Raw genomic sequence first — 25406 nt, forward strand, 5'->3', positions numbered from 1 at the left:
TATTAACTTACGGAATGTTGCCTTTCGAGCTTGTCTAAAAGCCTAAACGCATTCACTTGTTATCCTTTTCTAAAGCATATTCTCAAAGAATAATACCGCCACACATGAAGTTTGAATACTAACGATATACTCCTTCGGGCAACGCGTACTGTTGAAAATTGACTATGAGCAACATACCACGTTTGAAACATCCACTTTCAAGCGTCCACGCGCATTCAACGCCCCTGGGGAATCTGGCTGAAATACAGATTCCCGGGCTCCAGATCTGGTACCGCCGTCACTTCAACCGGAGCCCCCAAGTGATTTGGTTGCGAGCTGGTGAAGGTTCGGGTGCATGTTGGTGCCAGGGCGCGGCAGCATCTCCACGGGGTCTGGTTGACGTCTATGGCCGTGCCAGGTGTTCAGGCAACGGGAGAAAAGGAAAGGCGCCTCTCGTAGCCAGCAATCCTCTACTTCGTTGTGCAAGAGCATGCATGCATGCACGCGTATGTAGGCGCACACGCACAACGGGAGAGAAATGGTGCGAGAGGATCTGATTGGGGCTGGGAAGAGCTGGTGGGTAGCTCTGGGAGAGTCAGGAGGTGAGGGCCGCCTGCCACAGGATCATCACTGAGTGGAGAAGCATAATGACTGACAAAAATGTTTTTTAAATTTTAAAAAGGATTTTTTTTAACATTTCATGTATTTTTGAGAGAGAGAGAGAGAGAGAGGGCAGGAGCAGAGAGAGAGGGGGACACAGAATCCGAAGCGAGCTCCAGGCTCCGAGCCATCAGCACAGAGCCCGACGCGGGGCTCGAACTCACGAAGTGCGAGACCATGACCTGAGCCGAAGTCGGACGCTCAACTGCCAGAGCCACCCAGGCGCCCCTAAATCTTCTTTAAATCAAACTTTTAAAGCAGTTTTAGGTTCATAGAAACATTGAGGTGACATCACAGAGATTTCCCATGTACCCCCTTCCCTGCCTCCATACACCCACAGCCTCCCCCATTACCAGCATCCCCCACCAGAATGATGCATTTGTTACAACTGAGGAACCTACATGGAGGCACCGTCATCACTCTAAGCCCATTGTTTACTTTCCGGTTCACTCCTGGTGCTGTACATTGTATGGGTTTGGACAAATGTATGATGACATCTATCCATTATTACAGTACCACACAGAGTATATTTAATGCTCTCTCACCCCTGAAGCCTGGCAATCACCGATCTCTAGATTGTCTCCGTAGTTTCGCCTTTTCCAGGAGGTCATGCAGTTGGAACCATACGTTAGGCAGCCTTTTCAGTTTGGCTTCTCCCACTTAGTAATGTGCACTGAAGGTCCTTCCATGTGTTTTCATGGCTTGAGAGCTCATTTCTTTTTTAGCCCTAATATTTCATTGTCTGAATGTGCCACGGATTATTTATCTGTTCACCTACCAAAGGGCATCCTGGGTGTCCCCAAAGTTTGGCAACTGTGAATAAAGCCGCTGTGAATGTCTGTGTGCCGGTTTTTGTGAGAACATGAGTTTTCAACTCCTTCGGGTAAGCATCAAGGAGTACAGTTGCTGGCTCCTATAGTAAAAGAATATTTCACTTTGATAAAGCGCTGCCAAAGTGTCTTCCAAAATGGCGGGACCACTGTGTATTCTCATCAGCAATGAATAAGTGTTCCCTACTGTTCTACCTCCTCACTAGCATTTAGTGATCAGTGTTCCAGATTTTTTACATTCTTAAAGGCATGCAGGAGTAGCACAATTGTTTTAATTTACATGTCCCTGATGATATAGGATGTGGGGTATATTTCCATATGCTTGCCTGCTCTCTGCAACTGCTTTTTGACCATAAAAATGTGTCCATAAAAATCTTTTACCCGTTTTTTAATTGTCTGTTTTTATAGTTGAGGTTTTTTTTTTTTTAACTTTATTTACTTATTTTGAGAGAGAGAGAGAGCGAAAGCAGGACCGGGGCAGAGAGAGAGGGAGAGACAGAATCCCAAGCAGGCTCTGCACTGTCAGAGAGGAGCCCGACGTAGGGCTTGAACCTCGAGATCATGACCTGGGCAGAAGTCAGATGCTTAACCAACTGAGTCACCCAGGCGCCCCTATTGTTGAGTTTTAAGAGATCGTTGTACATTTTGGATAATAGCCCTTTATCAGAAGTGTTTTTTAAAAAATATTTTCTCCTGGGGGGCACCTGGGTGGCTCAGTCGGTTGAGCACCCGACTTCGACTCAGGTCATGATCTCACGGATTGGGGGTTCGAGCCCCGCGTTGGGCTCTGTGCTGACAGCTCGGAGCCCGGAGCCTGCTTTGGATTCTGTGCCTCTGTCTCTCTAACCCTACCCCACTTGTGCTCTCTCTCAAATATAAATTATATTCTACCCCCCCCACCCACCCACACACACACACACACACACACACACACACATACACACTGTGGCTAATCTCATTGTCTTGACATTGTCTTTGGCAGAGCAGAGAGTTTTTATTTATTTTTTAGTTTTTGTTTTTTGCTTGTTAAAAACATGTTCATCTCAAGCGTTGTTTAACGCTTCACTACCTGCATCACTGAGTGGGGATCGCTTCCATTCACTGAAATAACACTGTGCCAAGCACAGCTTAAAACTGTGGGCGCTTAAAAATCTTCAATAAGATAGATTTTTACACTTCACTACATACATTAAGGAATGAGTATGAGTTCCCGTCTCTGAAATAACACTGTTCTGAAGGCAGCTTTCAGGTAGCTTGTTAGAAACATCCCTATTACAAGTGTTTTTAGACACTTCTCTACACGCATTACAGAATGTGGATCTCTTCCATCCACTGACATAACACTGCTGTTGATGAAGTTTGTAAGTAGCTTGTTATAAACATGTTACTACAAGTATCTTTTCTTTCCAGTTTTGTTGAGAAACAATCGACATACATTGCTGCTTAAGGTTCAGATATACAATATGATGGTTTGATTTACATACGTTGTGAAATGATTACCGTGATAGCTTCAGCTAACACCCATCTTCTAACCTACATGCAATAAAAAGGAAAAAAAGGAAAATAGTTTCTCCCTGTGATGAAAACTCTTAGGATTTACTCTCGTAACAACTGTCCAGTATATCACACAGTAGGGTTGGCTACAGTCGTCACGCTGTATGTAACATCCCCAGTACTTACTTTTTAAAAATTTTTGTAATGTTTATTTACTTTTGAGAGACAGAGAGAGACAGAGTGTGAGCGGGGGAGGGGCAGAGAGAGAGGGAGACACAGAATCCGAAGCAGGCGCCAGGTGCCGAGCTGTCAGCACAGAGCCCCACACGGGGCTCCAACCCACAAACTGTGAGATCATGACCTGAGCTGAAGTCAGACGCTCAACCGACTGAGCCACCCAGGTGACCCTCCCTAGTATTTATCTTATAACTGGAAGTTTGTACCCTTTGACCACCTTCCTTCACTTCCCCCCACCCTCTGCCTCTGGTAACTACAATTCTCATCTCTTTTTCTATGAGTTTGTGTATTTGTTTTTTTTCCACATGCAAGTGAGATCATACATGATTTGTCTTTCTCTGTCTAACCTATCTCCCTTAGCATAATGCCTTCAAGGTCCATCCATGTTGCTGCAAACGGTAGGATTTTTCTCATTTTTATGGCTGAATAATATTCCACTGTATGCATATACCACAACTTCTTCATCCATTCATCCATCCATGTCCTGGTTATTGTAAATAATGCTGTGATGGACAGAGGGGTGCAGATACCTTTCTGAGTTCATGCCTTCATTTCTTTTGGATATAGTCCCAGAGGTGAAATTGCTGAATCATATGGTAGTTCTATTTTTCATGTTTTGATGATTCTCCATACTGTTTTCCGTAATGGCTTCACCAATTTGCATTCCCACCAACAGCTCGCAAGGGCTCCCTTTTCTCCACATCCATGTCAACATTGGTTACCTCCAATCTTTTCGATGATGGCCGCTCTAACTGGCACGAGATGATTTCTCATGGTGCTGTTCATGTGAATTTCCCTAAGGACTGGTGATGTCGAGCATCTTTTCATGTACCTTTGGCTTTTCGTGTATCTTCTTTGGACAAACGTCTGTTTGGGTCTCTGGCCCATTTTTTGCATCGGGTTGTTGTTATCACTATTATTTTATTATTTGCTAGCAAGTTGTCTGAGTTCTTTTTTTTTTTTGAGTTCCTTTTTAAATTTGAATCGACATACAATGTTACATTCATTGCAGGTATACAACGTGATGTTAAGCAACTCTATACGTTATGCTGTGCTCACCACAAGCATAGTGACCATCTGTCACCATGCGACATTATTACAGTACCACTGACTCTATTCCCCAGGCTGTGCCTTTTATTCCTATGACTTATTTATTTCATAACTGGAAGCCTTATCTCCTACTTCTTCACCCATTTTGCCCACCCCTCACCCCCCCCTTGTGGCAGTCACCAGTTTGTTTTCTACATGTATAGGTCTGATTCTGCATTTTATTTGTGTATTCATTTGTTCTTTCTTACATTCTACATGCAAGTGAAACCATATCATATTTGTCTTTCTCTGTACTTATTTCACTGACCTCTAGGTCCGTCCAGATTATTGCACATGGCAAGATCTCATCGTTTTTTTATGGCTGAGTAATATTCCATTGCATAAAATAGACACGTGGATCAATGGAACAGAATAGAGAGCCCAGAAATAAAACCCATGCATTTATGGTCAATGAATCTGTAAATGGTCGCTAAGTCTCTTCAATAAGTGGTGTTGGGAAAACTGGACAGCTACACGCAGAAGAATCACTCTCTTATACTGTACACAAAAATAAACTCAGAATGGGTTAAATATCTAAATGTGAGACCTGAAACCATAAATTTCCTCGAAGAGAGCACAGGCAATAATTCCTTTGACATCGCCATAGCAACATTTTTTCCAGATATGTCTCCTACGGCAAGGGAAACAAAAGCAAAAGTCAACAATTGGAACCACATTAAAATAAAAAGCTTTTGCACAATGAAGGAAACCATCAACAAAACAAAAGAGACAACCTACTGAATGGGAAAAGATGTTTGCAAAGGACATATCTATAAGGGGTTACTATTCAAAATATATAAAGAACTGATGCAACTCAATACCAAAAATAAACCAAATAATGCAATTAAAAATGGGCAGAGGGGGGCGCCTGGGTGGCGCAGTCGGTTAAGCGTCCGACTTCAGCTCAGGTCACGATCTCGCGGTCCGCGAGTTCGAGCCCCGTGTCGGGCTCTGGGCTGATGGCTCGGAGCCTGGAGCCTGCTTCCAATTCTGTGTCTCCCTCTCTCTCTGCCCCTCCCCCGTTCATGCTCTGTCTCTCTCTGTCTCAAAAATAAATAAACGTTGAAAAAAAATTTAAAAAAAAAATGGGCAGAGGCCCCAACTAGACATTTTTCCAAAGAAGACACACAGATGGCCAACAGACTTATAAAAAGATGCTCAGCCTCACTCATCATCAGGGAAATGCAAATCAAAACCACAATGAGTCTGAGTTCGTTATATATTTTGGATATTAACCCCTTATCAGATACATGGCTTGCATGACTTTTCCCATTTTGTAGGTTGTCTTTTCCCTTCGTTGATGGTTTCTTTTGCTGTGTAGTTTTTAGTTTGATGTCGTCACACTTACTTATTTTTGCTTCTGTTGCTTGTGTTTTAGGCGTCATATCCAAAAAATCATTACTAAGATCCACGACAAGGAGGTGTATTCCTGTGTTTTCTTCTAGGAGTTTCATAGTTTCAGGTCTTACATTTAAGTTCTTAATCCATTTTCGTGTTATTTTTTGTGAGTGTTTCATTCTTTTACATGTGAATATCCAATTATCCCAGCACCTTTTCCTGAAAAGACTATTTTTCTCCATTGAGAATTCCTGGCTCCCTAGTCAGCTATTAGTTGCCTGTATATCCTTGGGCTTATTTCTGGACTCTTTACTCTGTTCCACCGGTCTCTTTGGTTTTATGCCAGTACCATACTGCTTTGATTATAACTTTACAGTATAGCTTGAAATCGGAAAGTGCGGTGCCTACTGCTTTGTTCTTTCTCAGTATTTCTTTGAATATTCAGGGTCTTTTGTGATGTCATGTAAATTTTAGAATTGTTTTTTCTACATCTGTAAAAAATGCCATTGGAATCTTGATAGAAATTGTGTTGGATCCATAGATGGCTTTCGGTAGTATCGACATTTTAACAATATTAATTCTTTCCATTCATGAACACAAGGTATTTTTCCATTTATTTGTGTCTTCAATTTCTTTAATCAGTGTCTTATAGTTTTCAGAGGGGAGATCTTTCACCCCCTTAAATTTACTCCTAAGCATTTTATTCTTTTTGATGCTGCTATAAATGGGACTGATTCAGATAATACGTCATTAACGTATAGAAATGCTACTGATTTTTGTTTGTTGATTTTGTGTCCTGCAATTGTATTGAATGGATCTAACAGTTTCCTAGTGGGATTCTCTATATGTCAAATCATATCATCTGCAAACAGACAACTTTACCTCCTCTTTCCTAATTCTAGTACCCTTTATTTCTTTCCCTTGCCTCATTGTTCCAGGCTATTAGTACTGTATTGAATAACAGTGGTGAGAATGGGCACGCGTGTCTTGTTCATCTTCTTAGAGGAAAAGCTTTGGACCTTTCGCCATGGACTTTTCATACGTGGCCTTTATGTTTTAAGATATGTTCCTTCTGTACCTAAATTGCTAAGAGTTTTTACCAAGAATGGATTTTGAATTTTGTCAAATACTTTTTCTGCATCTATTGAGATGATCATATAATTCTTTTCTTTCATTCTATTTATGCGATGTATCATTCGGACTTATTTGCATATGTTGAACCATCTTTGGCATCCCAGGGATAAATTTCACTCATCATGGTGTTTGATGATCCTTTTTATGTGCTGCTAAATTCAATATGCTTGTATTTTACTGAGAAGTTTTGCGTCTATATTCACCAGTGATATTGACCTGTAATTTTCTTTTCTAGTAGTGTCCTTTTCTGGGTTTTGTATCAGGATAATCCTGGCCTCCTAAAATGAGGTTAGGAATGTTCCCTTCTCTTTGATTTTTTTTTTTTCCTTTGGAAGGGTTTGAGAAGACCTGGTGTTCTTTTTTAAATGTTTGGTAAAATTCACCAGTGAAACCATCTGGTCCTAGGATTTTCTTCACTGGGAGGTTTTTGATGATGGATCCAATCTCCTTACTGGTAATTGATTGATTTGGATTTTCTATTTCTTCATGATTCAGTCTTGGTAAGTTGTATGTTGTTACAGTTACTTTCACTTCTTTTGGTGGTCCAGTTTTTTGGTGGAGAGTTTCTCGGAACAACCTCCTATGATCCTTTAAATTTCTGTGATATCAGTTGTAATGTCTCCTTTTTCATTTATAACCTTGTTGGTTTGGGTCTTTCTCTTTTGTGATAACTTAGCCTAACTCAAGGTTTGTCAATTTTGTTGATCTTTTTAAAGAACCACCTTTTGGTTTGGCTAGTCTTTTCTATTGTTTCTCTGCTCTCTCTTTCATTTATTTCCTCCCTAATCTTTATTATTCCCTTTCTTCCGCTAGCTTTGGCCTCAGTTTGTTCTTTTTCTAGGTCATTAAGGCATAGAGTTAGGTTACTTATTTAGGATCTTTCTTGCTTCTTAACGTAAGCATTTGTTGCTATCAACTTCCCTCTTAGAACTGCGTTTGTTGCATCCCACAAGTTCTAGTATGTTATGTTTCCATTTTCATTTGTCTCAAGAAACTTTCATTTCCACTCTAATTTCGTCTTCATTCAGGAGAGCATTGTTTAAGTTCTATGTGTTGTGAATTTTCCAGTTTTCCTCTTGTTATTGATTTCACGCCATGTTGCTCAGGGACGATATTAGATGTGATTTCAATCTTGAGTTTGCTAAGACTTGTTTTGTGGTCTAACATATGGTCTATCCTATCAAATGTTCTGTGTGCACTTGAGAAGAAGGTCTATTCTGCTGCTCTTGCCTAAAATGTTCTGTGTATATCTATTAGGTCCTTTTGGTCTGTAGTGTTGTTCAAATCTGCTGTTTCCTTATTATCTGCCTGGATGATCTATCTATTGTTGCGAGTGGTGCATTAAAGCCTCCAGCTATTACTGTACTACTGTTTATTTCTCCTTTTAGCTCTGCCAGTTTTTGTTTAAATATTTAGGTGCTTCTCAGTTAAGTGCATAAATACTTATAATTGGTATGTTTTCTTGATATAGTGACCCTTTGTCATTATATAATGATCTTTTTTGTCTCTTTTCACTATTTTTAACCTAAAGTCTGTTTTGTCTGATGTAAGTATAGCCTACTTCTGCTCTTGGGGGGAGGGGCGTGGGAGGAGGTTACCATTTGCTTGAAATGTCTTTTTCATCCTTTCACTCTTCATCTATGTGTGTGTCCACGGCTAAAGTGGGTCTCTTGCAGGCAGCATATTGTTGAATCTTGCTTCTTTATTCATTTGCCCATTCTATGTCTTTTAATTGGAAAATTTAATTCATTTACTTTTAAAGTAATTATCGATAAATAAGGACTTACTATTGCCATGTTGTTAGTTGTTTTCTGGTTGTTTTCTAAACCTGTTCTTTCTTGTTTCTTATCGTGGTGTCGATTTTTTGTTTTGATGTCTTTTGGTATCACTGTGCTTTATTGTATTCTTTTGTTGTGTTTATTGTGTTCTTTATTGTATCCTTTTGTGCAATTAATACAGGATTTTCCCTTGTGGTTACAGTGAGGCTAACAAAATATCTTAAACTTGAACACCCTATTAAACTGATAACTACTTAACTTCAAAAGAATTCATAAGCTTTATACTTTTATGTCTCCTCCTCGCATGTTAGGTTATTGCAGTTACAATCTATGTGTTTTTTATATTGTGTAACTAATGATAGATTATTGTAACGATGGTTATTTTTATTACATTCATTTTTTTAACTTTCAAACTAGAGTCGCAAGTGAATTATGTCCCACTATGACCATATTGCTAATCTGACTATGACTATATATTTACCATTACCAGTGAGATTAACTACCTTTTAATGTTTTTATGACGTCAATTAGCATTCTTTTACTTCTACCAAATTCCCTTCATCTTTCTTTGCAAGGCAGGTCGGATGGTAATGAACTCTCTTACCTTTTCTTTGTTTGAGAAAGTCTTTATCCTTTCTTTGCTTCTGGAGGACAGCTTCACCAGGTATAGAATTCCTGGCTGACAGCTATTTTCTTTGAATATTTTGAATATGTCATTGCATTCTCTCCTAGCCTGAAGGGTTTCTGTTGAGAAAAGGCCTGAAGATTTTCTGTTAAGAAATCCACCAATAGTCTTATGGGGGCTCCCTTGTATGTAACTTCTCTTTTTTTTTGCTGCTTTTAAAATTCTTTCTTTGTGTTTGGCTTTTGATAATTTAATTGTAGTGTGTCATGGGGCAGCCCTATTCAGATTCAACCTATTTGGGGTCCTTTGGGCCTCATGCATCTGTATGCCCATTTTCTCCACGGATTCAAGACATTTTCAGTCATTATTCCTTTAAATATACTTTTTGTCCTGTTCTCTTTCTCTTCGCCTTCTGGAATTCCCATAATGCAAATATTGTTTCTTTTCACATTGATCCATAATTCTCATAGGGTATTTTCACTCTTTTTCAGTCTTTTATTCTTTTTTGCTCTTCTGACTGGGTAATTTCCAGCGTCTTATCTTCCAGGTTGCTGAGTCCTCTACATGATTGAGTCTACTTTTGAAACTTTCTATAGAATTTTTCAGTTCAGTTATTACATTTTTAAACTTTTCTATGGGTTTTTTTTGGTGGCTTGCTTTTTCCTTGTCAAACTTCTCATTCTGTTCATGCATTGTTTTCTTAATTTTGTTCAGTTACCTGTTTGTTTTTTCTTGTAGTTCCCTAAACTTCCTTAAGAGAATTATTCTGAATTCTCTGTCTGAGAGCTCATAGACTTCCATTTCTTTAGGGTCAGTTATTGGAGCTTTATTAATTTCCTTTGGTGGTGTCATATTTACCTGATTTTTCATGATCCTTGATTCCTTACATTGGTATCTGTGCACTTGGGTAATCAGGTTCCTCTTTCAGACTTTAACGGTTTGCTTGGAAAGAGACAGTTCACCAGTTAGCTCAGTTTGGGTTTCTGGATGTGTCTTCTGGTAATGTCCTTGGGGAGGTCGGGACTGGTATTATGGCCTATTTGGGGGCAAGATGAGTGTTTGAGCTCTAAGGACAGAAATGGGGTGTGCGCCACTTGCTGAGAACAGTTAGATAGGACAGCTGGCTTGGCTCCCTAACCAAGTGAAGATATAGGATTAGCTCTGAAGTTGCCTGGTTTCTCCAGTAAAGCTTACTAGATGATTGGGCCTGGGTACTATATTTGATAATAGATGGGGCTATGAACTAGCCTCCTTATCTGGGCGGGGCAGTAGGATAAGACTTAGGGTCTGTACAGCTCATTGCTTGGGGATCCAAATCAGGCCAGAGAGTGTACTATATTCCCTGGTGAAGTGAAGTCACCAGTTTTGCTCTGCAGGTGGGAGAAGCCATGGAATGTGCTCTCTGTTTAAGTGCCACTGTACAGAGGCCTGTTGAATGGACTATGCAGCTTCCCATATGCTCTAGTTAGGTTCCCTGGCCAGGCAGGCTGAAGGCTCTATTCAGTGATGAGCAAGGCTATAAATTAGATTCCCTGCCCAGGTGTAGTGGGAGAAGTCATTCTAAGGCTGGTAAAGCTCTTTGTTGTCTCAACTCAAGCTGACCCACACTCCAAGTTTCCTAATCGAACAAGGCCGATTCCTTCTAGCAACTACCAGCTCTTTCCGCTCACTTCTTGGCTCGAGTGCCTCTGGGCTGCACAGCTTCCAGGAGTTGTTACCAGCCCTTCTGGTCAAGATAGGACCAGAAGACACTCTCCGCAGAAGGTGGGACTGTGATTCAGCCTCTTGCTTGCATGTGGACAAGTTGGGCTCTTGAGCTGGCAAAAGTTTTCATGTGAGGATCCAAATCAGGCAAATCCACACCCCATCACTTCCCCTGGTCAGAACGTGTCTCTGCCTTGGTTCTGCGGAGGAGCAATGCCATTGGTTGGGATTACTACTCGGGGCACTGCAGATATGAACTTGGTCTACTAAGATCCACGCGCTAGTTGTTATGAGCCCCTTCCCCCCATCTCTGTGTTCCCCTTTCTCAGATGCCCTGTGGTGGAGCCTCATAGATCTCCCCACAATCCCCATGGGTGCAAGATCAGAGTAGCACCTACTGCTGGGTAACTCACAATGCTGGGAGGATGAGTTGTCCACCTGGGCTCTCTTTTCCTACAGAGACTGGAGGCTTAGAGGAGACATCTCTGCGTGGTGCTGCACTGGTTTGGGGGAGGGGCTATGTGGCCAATGTGTAGCCACTTCTTTTACCCCTCGAATGCAGTCTGCCTTGGTTTCTGTGATACGGGAAGGTGCTTCACCTCACCCCCCACGTACTATAATTCCCCGAGTGGTGTCTTGTTTTTAAAGAGCTGTCAGTTGTTCTTCTAGTGATAGGGAAGGAAGTCAGGAACAACCTGTGGCACCATCTTGGTGCTGTCACTCAGAAATTTTTAATTGTAGTAAAGTTCAGCTTATCAACGATTTCTTTCATGGATCGTGGTCTTTGGCGTTAGATCTAAAAAGTCATCACCACACCCAAAGTCATTTAGGGTTTGTCTTCTCTTCTGGGAGTTTGATGGCTTCATATTTTATGTTTAGTTCTACAATGCATTTTGAGTTAATTGTTGTGAATGATGTAAAGACTATGTCTAGATTCATTGTTTTACATGTGGATGTGCTGTTGCCCCAGCGCCATTTGTTGAAGACCAGTTTTGCTCCATTGTATTGCCTCTGCTCTCTATCAAATATCAGTTGACCGTATTTATATGTCCCTATTCCTGGGCTTTTTCGATTCTGTCCCATAGATCTATTTGTATATTCTTTCACCAATACCACACTGTCTTGATTACTGTAGTTTTATAGGAAGTTTTGAAGTTGAGTAGTGGCAGTCCTGCAACTTTATTCTTCAGCATTCAGTTGGGTATTTTAGGTCTTTTGCTTCTCCATATAAACTTTACAATCAGTTCGTTGATAGCCACGAAATAACTTGCTGGGATTTTTACTGGGATTCTATTGACTGTATAGATCAAGTTGGGAAGAACTGACATCTTCATAGTATTGAGTCTTCCTATCCATGAATATGGACTGTCTTTTCATTTATTTAGTTCTTCATGAATTTCATTCACCAAAGTTTCGTAGTTTTCATCATATAGATCTTATACACATTGTTTTGGATTCATACCTATGTATTTCATTTTGGGGCTGCTAATATTGCCATTGTGATATTAGTTTCAAGTTTCACTTGTTCATTGTTGGTATATAAGAAAATGACTGTCTTCTGTATAATAACTTTGTATCCTCCCACTTGCTGGAATCATTTATTAGTTCCAAGAGTTTTTTGTTGATTCTTTAGGATTTTCTACATTGATCATCATGTCTTCTGTGAACAAAGATAGTTTTATTTTCCCTTCCCAATCTGTATGCCCTTTATTTCCCTTTCTTGTCTTATTGTATTCACTAAAAATTCCAGGATAATGTTGAAAAGGACTGATGGGGAGGGACATCCTTGCATTGTACCTGATCCTAGTGGAAATACCTCTAGTTTCTCACCATTAAGTATGGTGTTAGCTATAGACTTTTTGTAGATATTCTTTATCAAGGTGAGGAACTATATAAATATAGAATATTAATAATATTATTATTAATAATATAAATGTAATATAAATAAATATAAAAAATAAAAATATAATGTAATATATAATAATATAATGTAAATAAATATAATATAAAATATAAAAAGTAATATAAACATAATATAATATATAGTATATCATAAATATAAATATAAATATAAGTAAAATAATATAATATAAATATATAAAATAATAATAATATTGATATTAAAAATATTAAAAATATTAAAAATAATAATAATGATTACTATTATCATTCAAGTGTTAATACACATATTTTTGAACCCACTCTAATCTGGTAACAGAGCCAATCATGGAAAGACAAATTATTTATTTTCTTGCTTTACCCACTTGTATTATGACTGAAATTTACATTATTTCATTTAATTAGAAGTTGAAATAAAAATGAAGTCGCATGAGTCAGTTATAAAAATGGGAGAGAAAAGTTAAAACATAAGTAAGTTTTGTTTTCATCATTTAACTATTTTTATCTCATTTTATTTTTTTACATTTTTTTTAAACTTTTTTTTTTTATTTTTGAGAGACAGAGACAGAGCATGAGCGGGGGAGGGGCAGAGAGAGAGGGAGACACAGAATCAGAAGCAGGCTCCAGGCTCTGAGCTGTCAGCACAGAGCCCCACGTGGGGCTCGAACCCATGAAACCACAAGATCATGACCTGAGCCGAAGTCAGACGCTTAACCAACTGAGCCACCCAGACACCCCCATCTCATTTTAATGGACGAGAAAGTTAGTCTTTTTTCCTTCCTTCAGCTGTGATTTCACTGTAGGTTGAAAGCTAATAAATAAGCCATTTCTGGGCTTTCTTTTTCGATGAGGAAACATTTAAAAAAAAACAACTATTGCTTAAAACATCGTTCTCTCGTATGAGGAACAAATACAACAGAATCCAGTGATTAGACTATGTTTGCAACAATTGTTTGTTACGCCTGGGACTTTTTAGAAACAAGTATACTGTTATTCATATAATCTAAACTTTGCATTTTTCTGTTTTCAGGTCAAACTCCAAGAGTTTGAGGTCGAATTTTGATGGAACACCCAGATGTCCTCAGCTGTCATGAGGAGCACTTACCATGTTTGCTTGGACATTTTCCCCATTATGTTGGCAGACACTTTGCTATTGACACAGAAAAAAGCAATGGATTAAAGAGTGACCTATCAGTCATTGAAGCATAGGGCCAATATTACCCTTGACCTGTGTGATCTGTATCCTTTTAGAAAGAAGACATTTTTTCACATGTGACTAATAATAATAATGATGATGATAGTATTAAGAAGAAGAAAAAGAACAGACTCCTATTGGGCACCTACTACCCAAGTACACGAGTATGTACGTACACACACACACACACACACACATTCTGCCTCTTCTTTCCACCATAGTTGTTATCACTTCCTCACACACCCATTTTCCTCCTTCTTGGTGAAAAACTGGTATAGGGGCTTCCGGGAGGTCTATGGAAGTCTTTGAGATGCATTGGTTTGGTATGAAGTACCCTCAAGGTCTGCAAATGTGACTTTAACCAAGGGATCTTCAGCTTGAACCAAATGTTTGCAGCATTACCTAAGGCATTGTTTGCACTCCAAAAAGAAGGATCAGCACGGGAAGAAATGATGCAAAGGACTTGCTGGAAGTTTGGGGGGAAAAATGTTTTGCTTAGTTAGAGACTTAACTTCTCTCCTATACATCAAGCACAAAAAATTAAAAAATAAAATTAAAAAAAAAATAACAGCCCTATAAATAGAACAAATGCGGAAATACTGCAGGACTGAAAATCTCAGCCCATCACGACTGCCAGTCTTAGGGAGCTTCCAGAGGGGAGGTTCCAGAAGGAATTACTGCTATTTGCTCCCAGAAAAAATTAGGGGGGAAAAAAGGTTCCCTTACCTGTTGTTAACTGCCAAAATGAGTATCAAGAGCTTCTTGGGAAGTTTACACACGTATGGAGAGAAAAAGGAGGCAATGACAGCGTTTAGCTTTCAATGAATTACCTTTTGTAATTTCTCAAGTGTAACAAATGTTGAACATCTCAGAGGAATAAACTCTAAGACTTGGAAAAGCTGGACACCAACAAGATGCACCTTTTTCATCTTTATCAGGTTAAGATGATCTAAATAGCTCCTTCCGTTTCAAATGTCTCCGGATGCCCCCGAAAGGACAGATTCACTGGCAGTGTGTACCTAGACCTGGTTGTGTCACTGCGCTTGGGTAAAGCATTTTCATTAAGCCCTGTGCTATGTTCCGTGGCACTATTGATGAACTTAGGCGCTACTCTAGTCAATCAATTTCATGATCAATACATTTAGACGATGGCTTTGTAATTTGTAGCTGAATTGGCGAGTTATTTTACTGGATTGATTGAGTCAACTTGCAACATGAGGGCTAGAGGGAAGACGTTGCATGCTCACCGAGAAGAAAACGGGAGAGAAATGATCGTACTCTCACAATTGATGAAGATCGTCACTTGTTTGTAATGAGAAATCCCATACACTTTGGGTTTCTTTAAAATGATTACTGAACTTGTTTGTAACTACTCACTTTTATGCTCAACATGAGGCAAGGTATAGGTATGCAAAACTGAACAAACCATTGTAATTTTTGCCCTCATGGAGCTGATAGTTTAGATGACAAGAGAGAGGGTTCAAATACATAATTAGACAAATACATACACATGATGAGTGTGATTTACTTTATACTTAAAAAAGGAAGAGAAAGCATTTTTTTTAATTGTGAGAGAGAGAGAGAGAGAGAGAGAGAGAGCAAGAAGGGGAGGAGCAAAGAGAGAAAGAGGGAGGAAGAGAGAATCCCAAGCAGGCTCTGCATTGTCAGCACAGAGCCTGATGCAGGGCTCGAACTCACGGACCGTGAGATCATGACCTGAGCTAAAGTCAACAGTCTGACGCTTAATCGACTGAGCCACCCAGGTGCCCCCAGAAAAAGCATTTTTTTTAAAAGAATGCAAAGTAGCTTTAAATTTTTTCTTTTCTTTTTCTCCCTTCCTTCCTTCCCGCCCCCTCCTCCTCCCCTTGTTGCTTATTGGAGAATGTATAGGTTGAAGGAGACTGGAATATATCAATGTGAGGGAAACCTAAAAGACAATGTGAACACTTTCCTCAAGTAGAAAGCATGGGAAGAAGAATAACAAGATGTAGGAAAGGAAGTGGAGAAAGGAAGGAAAACCACCAAAGACCCCGTGAATTCTGTTTAAAATATTTGATAATAGCAACTAATGGCAGAATTGGTAAGCTTAGAGAAATAAATCCAGAAGAAGGAAATCACTTAGGAAGGAAGATTCTTGGGGCGCCTGGGTGGCTCAGTCAGTTAAGCATCTGACCCAGGTCACGATCAGGTCATGATTCGGCTCAGGTCATGATCTCACAGTTTGTGAGATCGAGCCCCGTGTCAGGCTCCACGCTGACAATAAGGAGCCTCCTTGGGATTCTCCCTCTCCCTCCCCCCACCCCCACTCTGCTCTTCCTTCACTCATGCTCTCTCTCTCTCTCTCTCAAAATAAATAAATAAACTTTTTTTTTAAAAAAAGAAAGAACAGTCTTAATTTTGCTCTAAGTGGACAGTTTTGTTTTGTCTTCCTTTATTTTGTTCTGAAACTGTTCTCGCAGAGTGTATGTTATTGGCAGAATCTTGGATGGAGTAATTAGTTACTGGCTCAGAGGAGTGAACTGTAACGCCCATGGTCATACAGGCAGAGCTGGGTCGGGCCACCAGGTGTCCTAATGCCTAAACTGGGGTTCTTTTCACTGTATTGCCTCCCTTCTGGGTAGAGAAAGCTTTGCAGATGCCGTGCTTCGCTATTTGTAAAAGGACATCTTGGTTTACAATGTGAACAAACTGTAGAATTTGTCTACAATTTCTGACCTCTCCTGAGGGCCTGTGGTCACACTCCTTGGCTTCTGTCCAGCCCGTGGTCAGATTTACCTAGTGGGTGAGGTTGGGAGAGAGACCTGGGCCGCTGTGACTGTTTCGGCCTCTCCCTGGTATCTGCCTGCAAAGAGCTTTGAGTTTCCGTGGGAGAGGCCTGGGACAGGCAGATAACCCACCTAAGTTTCATTTCTCCCAACAGCGTTAGCCACAACAAAGCTGGCGTTTCTATCTCATAGTGTGCGTTCTGCGAGCTCAGACGGAAAAGAAGGGTGGCAATTATTGGGGCTCCCCTAAGCCCAATAGATCTTATTGAGAGACGTATTTCCTAATGGTTCAAAACATGGACACTGGAGCCAGATTAGCTGTGTTTGTATCCCAGCTCTGACACTTAACTAGCTGTGTGATCTTGGGCAAATCGCTTAACTACTCTAACAAAATGAGACAAAAGTAGCATCCACACCGACGTGTTTATGTCACAATTAAAAAAAAAAATTTTTTTTTAGGTGTCTGACACGTAGGATAAAATTTTAAAAACCGGTGGTTTATTACCATGTACAAGGGACAATTTTTCAAGAAGCCTTTCAAGAAGACTGTGGATTTTTATTATACACATATTTCAAATACCTATTTTTATATGGAAGCAGTGGAGTTTATGGTTAAAAGCATGGGGTCTGGAGTCAGACACCTCAGTTCAAATTTTAGCCTCACGACTTACCAGTTGTATGACTTTAGGCAAGTTACTTAACCTTGGATCTCAATCTTGTCACAGTGATATAAGGATACTGCAAGACATTTTCCAAAGCGGTTGAAATATTTTACATTCCCACCAGCAGTATATGAGGGTTCTGATCTCCCCACATCTTCACCAACAGTTACTCTCGCCCATCTGTTTTCTTTTAGCCATCCCCATGGGTATGAATTGGTAGCTCATTGTGTTGTTGACTTGTGTTTCCTTGAAGTTGAATGATGTCAGGCATTTTTCTTACGTTGATTGGCCATTGGTATATCTTCCTGGAGAAATGTGTAATCAGATCCTTGTGCATGGTTCAACTGGGTTACTTGCCCTTTTATTACTGAATTATATTTTATATTTCATATATTCTAAAATTTTATAGATTCTAGGGGCAAGTCCCTTAACAGACATATGATTTGCTCTCATGCTTTTGGTGTCATATCTAAGAAGTCTTTGCCTAACCCAAGTCATGAAGATTTACTCCTATATTTTCTTCTAAGCGTTGTCTAATTGTAGCTCTTATATTTAAGTTAATGATACCTTTTGAATTATTTTTTGTATACGGTGTGAAGTAGTCAATTCCTTTTTTTTTTCCAGGTGGATATCCAGTTGTCCCAGAACCATTTGTTGAAGACGATTCTTACCCTATGGAATTAACTTGGCACTCTTCCTGAAAATCAATTGACTATAGGGCACCTGGGTGGCTCGGTTGGTTAAGCATCTGACTCTTGATTTCAGCTCACGTCAGGATCACTCTGAGATCGAGGCCCACGTCAACACAGAGCCTGCTTGGAATTCTCTCTCCTTCTGTCTCTGCCCCTCCCCTGCTCTCTCACACAGACACTCGTTCTCTAAATAAATAAATAAATAAATAAGCATTTTAAAAATAAAGATAAAAAATAAAATCAATTGACTATAAGTGTGAGCCTTTATTTATGGACTCCAATTCTATTCCATTGATCTATATGTCTATCTTTATGCCAACATTACACTGGTTTTATTAGTGTATCTTTGTAGTAAGTTTTGAAATCAGAAAGAATGTGTCCTCCAACTTTGCTCTTCTTTTTAAATATCATTCAGGCTATTATGAGAACTTTGAATTTCCATATGAATTTTGGGATTAGCTTTAGGATTAGCTGGCAAAGAAGCCTGCTTGGATTTTCACTGAGATTGCATTAAATCTATAGATCAACGTGGCGAGTATCTCCATATAACAATATTAGGCTTTTTGAATCATGAACACGGTATGGCTTTCTACTTATTTACATTTTCTTTCCTGTCTTTCGACCCTGTTTTATAGCTTGCAGACTATACATTTTGCACTTTTTTGGTTAAACTTATTCGTAAGTATTTTATTTTATTTTTTGATATTCTTTTCTTTCCTAGAAAAATACAGTTAATTGATGTATATTGATCTTGTACCTGACAACCTTACTGAACTTCTTTATTCTAATAGTTTTTCTGTGTATGTATTCCTTGAAATATTCTATATACAAGATCCGTTCATGTAAAAATAGAAATGGTTTTACTTCTTCCTTTCTAATCTAGATACTTTTTATTTCTTTTTCTTATCTAATCGCCCTGACTAGACCCTCCAGTACAATGTCGGAAGGAAGTAGTTAGAATAGATACCCTTATTTTGTTTCTGATCTTCGGGAGAAAGTATTCAGTATTATGTGTGATGTTAGCCGTGAATTTTTTGTAGATACCTTTTATCAGAAAGAGGAAGTTCCCTTCTATTTCTAGTTTTTTCAGACTTCTGTAAGATTGGAGGTAACATTCCCTCTTTCATACATGGTTTAGCAATATGAGTTTTCTCTCTTTTCACCTTGGTCGATTTGGCTAAAGCCTTGTCCATTTTGTTGATCTTTTTTAACAATCAACTTTTGGTTTTGTTGATTTTCTCTATTGGTTTTGTATCCTCTATTTCATTAATGTCTTCTCTGATCTTTATTATTTCCCTCCTGCTTTCTTTGGGGTTAGTTTCCCTTTTTTTCTAGTTCCTTAAGGTGGGAGATTAGGTTGTTGATCGCGAGATCATTTTTATATAGGTGTTCAGAGCTATAAATTTCTCTTTAGTCACTGCTTTCACCGCATCCAATAGGTTTTGGTATATTTTATCTTCACTTTTATTCAATTCAAAGTATTTTCTGATTTCCTTTGTGATTTCTTCTTTTACCCATTGGCTATTTAAAAGTACGTGACTTGATTTCTTCGTATTTGTGAGTTTCACACATTATTTGTGTTGTCGGTTTCTCATTTCATTCCTTTGTGGTCAGAGAACATACTTCGTATGGCTTAAATCCTTTGAAATTATTGAGTCTTGTTATACAGCTCTGCGTATGGTCTGCCTTGGATTGTGTTTTGTGTGCACTTGAAAAGAATGTGCATTCTACCGTTGTTCCATGGAGTGATCCGAAGATGGCTTTTCTAGGTCGTCTATAGTATTGTTCGTATCTTCCATTTCCTTGTTGATCATCTATTTTTTTTCTAGCCACTATTAAACATAGGGTAGTGAAGTCTCCCATTATTATCATTGATGGCATATGTAGTTTTTATTTTCTTTCTATAAATATTTCCTGCTTAGCCCTCTACCCATTTGCTATACTTGAAAAGCATATGTAAACCTTAAATGCCCCACCAGAGGTCATCCACCTCTCTGCTCCTTTTGTCGACATGCACACCAGAGAGGGACACAAAACTTTGGGGATGGATAGGAGTAAATGGTGGGGGGGGGGGAGTCCCGGAGCTTGGTGGTACAAAGGATCAGCATGGTACAGTAGTGGCAGACTTAAAAGGTCATGTCAGGTCAAATACGATGGAAGTCTGAATTGAGTTAAACTAGGAAATTTCAAAGCTCAGTCCGTACTCTAAGTTGTAGAGCAGAAATCACAAGTAAGTATGAGCTCATGGTTAATTGATTTTTGACAAGAGTGCCAAGACAATGCAATGAGAGACAGAATAGTCTTTTCAACGAATGGTGCCAAGGCAGCTAGACATCCACATGCAGAAAGAAAGAAAGAAAGAAAGAAAGAAAGAAAGAAAGAAGAAAGAAAGAAGAAAGACAAAAGAAAGAAGAAAGAAAGAAAGAGAAGAAAGAAAGAAGGAAGAAGAAAGAAAGAAGAAAGAAGAAAGAAAGAAAGAAAGAGAAGAAAGAAAGAAGAAAGAAAAAAGAGAGAAGAAAGACAGAAGGAAGAAAGAAAGAAGAAAGACAAAAGAAAGAAAAAGAAGAAAGAAAGAAGGAAGAAGGAAGAAGAAAGAAGAAAGAAGAAAGAAAGAGAAGAAAGAAAAAAAGAAAGAAAGAGAAGAAAGAAAAAAGAAAGAAAGAAAAAAGAGAGAAGAAAGACAGAAGAAAGAAACAAAGAAAGAAAGAGGAAAGAAGAAAGAAAGAAAGAAGAAAGAAGAAATACAAAAGAAAGAAGGAAGAAGAAAGAAAGAAGAAAGAAGAAAGAGAAGAAAGAAAGAAGAAAGAAGAAGAAAGAAGAAAGAAAGAGAAGAAAGAAAGAAAAAAGAGAGAAGAAAGACAGAAAGAAGAAAGAAGAAGGAAAGGAAGAAAGAAAGAAGAAAGACAAAAGAAGAAAGAAAAAGAAGAAAGAAAGAAGGAAGAAGAAAGAAGAAAGAAAGAGAAGAAAGAAAAAAGAAAGAAAGAGAAGAAAGAAAGAAAAAAGAGAGAAGAAAGACAGAAGAAAGAAAGAAAGCAAGAAAGAAAGAGGAAAGAAGAAAGAAAGAAAGAAAGAAAGAAGAAGAAATACAAAAGAAAGAAGAAAAAAAGAAGAAAGAAGAAAGAGAAGAAAGAAAGAAGAAAGAGAAGAAAGAAAGAAGAAAGAAAAAAAGAGAGAAGAAAGACAGAAGAAAGAAAAAAAGAAAGAGAAGCAAGAAAGAAGAAAGAAAAAAAAGAGAGAAGAAATACAGAAGAAAGAAAGCAAGAAAGAGGAAAGAAGAAAGAAAGAAAGAAAGAAAGAAGAAAGAAATACAAAAGAAAGAAGAAGAAAGAAAGAAGAAAGAGAAGAAAGAAAGAAGAAAGAGAAGAAAGAAAAAAGAAAAAAGAGAGAAGAAAGAAGAAAGAAAGAAAGAAAGAAAGAAAGAAAGAAAGAAAGAAAGAAAGAAATTAGACTCCTACTTCCCACCATATACAAAAAATAATTCAAAAGAGATCATAGACCCAAATGTAAGAGCCAAACCTATAAAACTCTTGGAAGAAAATAAAGGAGTAAAACCTCATGACCCTGGGTTAGGCAACGTCTTCTTAGAGACCACACCAAAAGCATAAGCAATTAAGGACAAAATACGTTAATTAGACTTCATCAAAATTAGACACTTTTGCGCGTCAACAGATGTCTTTAAGAAAATGAAAAGACAATTCACATAAGTGGAAAAATACTTGCAAATAATATATCTGATAGGGCCTTGTGCCCAGAGTAAGTAAAGAACACCATTTAACAATTTTTAAAAAAAACCATGCACAATTAAATGAATTAAAACAGGGGCAAAGGATTGAATGGACCTTTCTCCGAAGAAGATATACAAATGGCCAACAAGCACTTGCTTAGCATCATTAGTCATCAGGGAAGAAATGTCAACCAAAATCACAGTGAGCTTGCAGCACGGCCGCCGGTGTTGCCACTGCCTTAGCATTTTGGAATCAGGAGAGCCGAGCCCATGCCCGGGCAAGGTAGAGGGTGGTGGGCAGGTCTGGCCTCCTGTCACCATGGACAGTTTTTCCTTTTCCTAAGTGGACTGTCAGCTATCCAGCCAGATCCGCTCTTTCACCTTCAAGGTAGAGGAAGAGGATGATGTGGGGCATGTGCTGGCTTTGACCACGCCCTGCCTCATCAAGGGGGCCAAAGGTCAGTGTAATGTCCTAGAAGTCATGGCCGGGAACCAGGGCCGCCAGGAGACTGCAGTCCCGGTGGCCAACGTCAAGTTGTCCTGAGTTGTCCTGAGTTGTCCAACTCACGCTCAGGTTGGAGGACGTCCAGCTCCAACCCCCTGTAACCTTCCATCTGGAGTCGGGTTCCGGGCCTGCGCGGATCGCGGGGCAACGCGAAAAGCAGTGACGTTTTTGATGAAGAAGAGAGTGAAGAGGGGAGTGAGGAGGAGGAAGCCGAGTTGTGCCCCATCCTGCTTGCCAAGAGGCAAGGGGGCAGGCCCCAGCCTCCTTGGGTGGCAGGACCTCTGAACTTCTATTCTGACCCTCTTTCCCCACTTTACCTATGAGATCGGAGGTCAGCATCGGAAGCTCAGGACTACACATGTTTAATACTTCCCACATTTTTCAATAAAGGTTGAAATACAGCGACGTGGAGTGGGGTTTCTTTTTTTTTTTTCTGCAAAAACAAGCAAATCAACAACAACACGGCACTAGGATGGCTATACTAAAAAAGATGGACAAGGATAAGTGTTGACGAGGATGTGGAGAAATCGGCACTCTTACACATAGACAGAGGGAATGTTAAAGGGCGTAGGCCCTTTGGGAAATAGTTTAGCTGTTCTTTCAATAATTAAACATACAGTTACCACACGACCCAGAAATTCTATCCTGAGCCGTATCCTCAAGGGAAAGCAGATGTCCGTGAAAAACTCGGACATGAATGTTCGTAGAAGCATCATTCATAAAATCGAAACTGGAAAAAACCTGGGGCGCCTGGGTGTCTCAGTCAGTCGGGTACCCGACTCTTGATTTTGGCTCAGGTCATGATCCCAGGGTCGTGGGACTGAGCCTCATATGGGGCTTCACCCTGAGCGTGGAGGCTGCTTAAGATTCTCCTTCTCGAAATGAGTCACTCCAAAAAAAGGACAGATATCATATGTTTTCACTCATATGTGGAAGTTGAGAAACTCAACAGAAGACCACGGGGGAAGGGAAAGAAAAAGAATAGTTACGAACAGAGAGGGAGGCAAGCCATCAGAGGCTCTTAAATACAGAGAACAAACTGAGGGTGCAAGGGGGTGGCGGGGAAAACGGGTGATGGGCATTGAGGAGGGCACGTCTTGGGACGAGCCCTGGGTGTTTTACTTAAGTGATGCATCACGGGAATCTACTCCCAAAACCAAAAGCACGCTGTATACAGTATATGTTAACTAACTTACTAACTTGTCCATAAGTGATATAAAAAAAAATAAAATAATAAAATCCACAAATAAATAAAATAAGAAAGATTCTCTTTCTCCCTCTGCCCCTCTCCCCTGTTCTCTCGCTCACTCGCTCCCGCTCTCTCTCTCCCTCAAAGAAAAAAAATGGAAAAAACCATCAACTGAAAACTGGATAAACAAAATGTGGCATAAGCGTACAATGTAATATTATTTGGCCACAGAAAGGAATAAAGTTCTGACACCTGCTACAACGTGATTGAATCTTGAAAACATTATGCTAAGTGAAGGAAGCCAGACAAACTGCCACGCATACTGTATGCTTCATAAAAACCACTGAATTTCATATTTTAAAATATTGAACTTTATGTTCTGTGAGTTACATCTCAATAAAGCTACCAGCTTTTAAAATATGCATAAGATCATTTCCCGACTCTTAAGAAAGTCACGCTGTAGCATGGGTAAAATGGTCATTGCCGGTGTTTAGACTTGAGCCTCTGCCTTCACTTCTGACTCGAAAAGTCAGTGCATTCAGGATAGACTCCTGTTACCCACCGGGAAGACGATTGTGCTGAACATCAGGGTAATGCCATACCCCATTGTGCCCAACTGTGGGCATACACACAGTCGACACCCAGAAATTCTCATTGAACTACACTGGTTTCTACCAAATTCCCTCAGCTTGTCTGTGGGAAGCTCAGTTAGTCCCCTGCTGGATCACTCTGGTTCTAAGTTTTTTTTAGCACTCATTTATGATTGTTGAGACAGAGAGAATCAGAGTGCAAGCGGAGGAGGGGCAGAGAGAGAGGGAGAGAGGGAATCCGAAGCAGGCTCCAGGCTCCGAGCTGTTGGCCCGGAGCCCGACGCGGGGCTCGACCTCACGGACCACGGGATCGTGACCTGAGCTGAAGTCAGATGCTTAACCGACTGAGCCACCCAGGCGTCCCTCTGGTTCTAGATACCAGTCCCATCTCCCTGGATGATTTACTATCTCAGAGATCTTTCTGTTTTCACTAACCTTCCTGGTGGATATGCGTCTGGCTTGTTCTAACTCAACCAAAGTCCATTTCTGACCATGCTGAGTAAATCTCCTTTCAGCTACCTGTCAAGTGACCTCATATGGGTGGAGATGCAATATGGTCTAATACGAGAGCAGAGCAGTTAAGAGTCCAAGCCCAGTCCAAGTCCTCTCTCCAGTTCAGATAAATAGCAAAGGTAGGTCTCTCCTCTTTCTCCCCCAACCTCCTCTTTTCTTTCCTTTTTGAAAATTAAGTACAATGTATTGTGAAATTGTTTTCTGTACAACACCCAGTGCTCATCCCAACAGGCGCCCTCCTCTGTGCCCCTCACCCACTTTCCCCTCCCTCCCACCCCCCATCAACCCTCAGTTTATTCTCAGTTTTTAAGAGTCTCTTATGGCTTGCCTCCTTCCCTCTCTGTAACTTTTTTTCCCCTGTTCCCCTCCCCCATGGTCTTCCGTTAAGGTTCTCAGGATCCACCTGTGAGTGAAAACATATGGTATCTGTCTTTCTCTGTATGGCTTATTTCACTTTAGCAGAAGACCCTCCAGTTCCATCCACGTTGCTGCAAATGGCCAGATGTCATTCTTTCTCATTGCCGGGCAGTACTCCCTCGTGTATACAAACCACATCTTCTTGATCCATTCGTCAGTCGGTGGACATTTCGACGTCACGCTGCAGGAAGAATGATCTTGAAAAAGCGTGCCTCGGATCAGGCCCCTTCCTTGCTGAATTGCTACAACAGACCAAATGCTTCATGTCAGGTGCACTCCTAAGCGCCCTGTGTCTATTGACGCCTTAAATATTCACAACAGTATGTATTCCTCTTCTCACTTTACGGATGAGCACGATGAGGCACGGAAAGGTTAAGTTGCCTACCC

General features: G+C 39.9%; 1 pseudogene; it reads left to right on the forward strand.

The window, feature by feature from the left end:
* LOC106972811 (nucleoplasmin-3-like) overlaps positions 1 to 22633 on the forward strand; it is a 63257-nt pseudogene extending 40624 nt beyond the window's left edge.
* The last annotated feature ends 2773 nt before the right edge of the window (positions 22634 to 25406 follow it).

The sequence above is a fragment of the Acinonyx jubatus genome, chromosome X (assembly GCF_027475565.1).
Source record: "Acinonyx jubatus isolate Ajub_Pintada_27869175 chromosome X, VMU_Ajub_asm_v1.0, whole genome shotgun sequence".
NCBI classification, from domain to species: domain Eukaryota; kingdom Metazoa; phylum Chordata; class Mammalia; order Carnivora; family Felidae; genus Acinonyx; species Acinonyx jubatus.